The following is a 2571-nucleotide window of genomic DNA, read 5'->3' on the forward strand; positions in this document are numbered from 1 at the left end:
GGGGAGGGTCCTGACATTCTAGGTGCAGTCTGGGGAGGGTCCTGGAGTCCCGGGCCAGACGTCTGGTCATTACAATGAGAGCAGAGGCTGCAGGGACCAGATTCTAGCGCCCCCTATGCGGCACTTCTCCTGCGCTGCCTCCATTCTCTGGAGTGTTCTCTCCCGGCCATTACCTGACTATACAGCGGAGAGGTGTCCAGGTCCCTGTATAGGGGTCACAGGTTAAAGGTCGGGGAGCCGAGGATCATCTACAGAGACCTCACAAGGACCACGACACCACAAAGGTTTCAGAATTTTATTGGAAACGCCGTCGATGTCGCCATAAAATAAAATCTCTGACTCAAAAACTAAAATGTCTCCTCTGCCACCTCCGCCCTCCCGATGACATCACCCGCTCCCCTCCTCCTCGGACACCTGCTCCATGGGAAGGATCCGCAGGTTGTTGGCCCTCACACTGCTGAGGGAGGAGCAGCCACTCATGAGGTCCGATACCCCCGACAGAGTCACCCCAGAACTGTCCAGGCTCAGCTGTACAATGGAGGCGTGCGCCAGAAAACGAAGACCTAGTCACGAGAAAACGAGTGAGAGGTCATAGGTCACAGAGGAAAAAAGGGTATAATGGTGTACAGCACCAAGCACCTCCCCCAGGAATCCACAGACAGCACAGAGCCCCTCCCCCGGGAATCTACAGACAGCACAGAGCCCCTCCCCCGGGAATCTACAGACAGCACAGAGCCCCTCCCCCGGGAATCTACAGACAGCACAGAGCCCCTCCCCCGGGAATCCACAGACAGCACAGAGCCCCTCCCCCGGGAATCTACAGACAGCACAGAGCCCCTCCCCCAGGAATCCACAGACAGCACAGAGCCCCTCCCCCGGGAATCTACAGACAGCACAGAGCCCCTCCCCCGGGAATCTACAGACAGCACAGAGCCCCTCCCCCGGGAATCTACAGACAGCACAGAGCCCCTCCCCCGGGAATCCACAGACAGCACAGAGCCCCTCCCCCGGGAATCCACAGACAGCACAGAGCCCCTCCCCCGGGAATCCACAGACAGCACAGAGCCCCTCCCCCGGGAATCCACAGACAGCACAGAGCCCTTCCCCCGGGAATCCACAGACAGCACAGTATAGCCCCTCCCCCAGGAATCCACAGACAGCACAGTATAGCCCCTCCCCCGGGAATCCACAGACAGCACCGATCCCCTCCCCCGGGAATCCACAGACAGCACTGAGCCCCTCCCCCGGGAATCCACAGACAGCACAGAGCCCCTCCCCCGGGAATCCACAGACAGCACAGAGCCCCTCCCCCGGGAATCCACAGACAGCACAGAGCCCCTCCCCCGGGAATCCACAGACAGCACAGAGCCCCTCCCCCGGGAATCCACAGACAGCACAGAGCCCCTCCCCCGGGAATCCACTGACAGCACAGAGCCCCTCCCCCGGGAATCCACTGACAGCACAGAGCCCCTCCCCCGGACACCACAGTATAGCTCCTCCCCCAGACACCACAGTATAGCTCCTCCCCCAGGCACCACAGTATAGCTCCTCCCCCAGGCACCACAGTATAGCTCCTCCCCCAGGCAACACAGTATAGCTCCTCCCCCAGGCACCACAGTATAGCTCCTCCCCCAGGCACCACAGTATAGCTCCTCCCCCAGGCACCACAGTATAGCTCCTCCCCCAGGCACCACAGTATAGCTCCTCCCCCAGGCACCACAGTATAGCTCCTCTCCCAGACACCACCTCGAGCAGACTCACCCTTGTTGGTGACTCGCGTGCGGCTTAGATTCAGTTTCAGAAGATTTTTGCATTTCTGGACACCAAACTTCAGGACATTGTCCCCAACCCCCGTGTCCGACAATCCCAGGACCTGCCCGAAGGAAAAGCTTGTAACTAGACAGCGAGACCCCAATATACTCATCACATCCCCAGACTCCTCTGTCCTCCTCCCCCTCCTCCAGACTCCTCCTCCTCCCCGTCCTCCAGACTCCTCCTCCTCCCCCTCCTCCAGACACCTCCTCCCCTGTGCTCCTCCTCCTCCCCCGTCCACCTCCTCCTCCTCTGTCGTCCTCCTCCAGACTCCTCTGTCCTCCTCCCCGTCCTCCAGACTCCTCCTCCTCCCCTGTCCTCCAGACTCCTCCTCCTCCCCCGTCCTCCAGACTCCTCCTCCTCCCCCGTCCTCCAGACTCCTCCTCCTCCCCCGTCCTCCAGACTCCTCCTCCGTCCTCCCCCTCCCCCAGACCCCTCTGCCCTCCTCCTCCTCCCCCAGAACCCTCTGCCCTCCTCCTCCTCCAGACCCCTCTGCCCTCCTCCTCCTCCAGACCCCTCTGTCCTCCTCCTCCCCCAGACTCCTCTGTCCTCCTCCTCCCCCAGACTCCTCTGTCCTCCTCCTCCCCCAGACCCCTCTGTCCTCCTCCTCCCCCAGACCCCTCTGTCCTCCTCCTCCCCCAGACCCCTCTGTCCTCCTCCTCCCCCAGACTCCTCTGTCCTCCTCCTCCCCCAGACTCCTCTGTCCTCCTCCTCCCCCAGACTCCTCTGTCCTCCTCCTCCCCCAGACTCCTCTGTCCT

General features: G+C 61.7%; 1 long non-coding RNA gene across 1 annotated transcript; it reads right to left on the reverse strand.

Moving 5' to 3' along the window:
- Positions 1-281: 281 nt before the first annotated feature.
- On the reverse strand, positions 282-1941 carry LOC140112668 (uncharacterized). Its single transcript, XR_011852701.1, has 2 exons — positions 1762-1941; positions 282-563 (listed from the first exon to the last, which is right to left on the reverse strand). It is a non-coding gene; the product is annotated as an uncharacterized lncRNA (long non-coding RNA).
- Between the last annotated feature and the right edge of the window lie 630 nt (positions 1942-2571).

The sequence above is a fragment of the Engystomops pustulosus genome, unplaced genomic scaffold (assembly GCF_040894005.1).
Source record: "Engystomops pustulosus unplaced genomic scaffold, aEngPut4.maternal MAT_SCAFFOLD_936, whole genome shotgun sequence".
In the NCBI taxonomy this organism is placed as follows: Eukaryota; Metazoa; Chordata; class Amphibia; order Anura; family Leptodactylidae; genus Engystomops; species Engystomops pustulosus.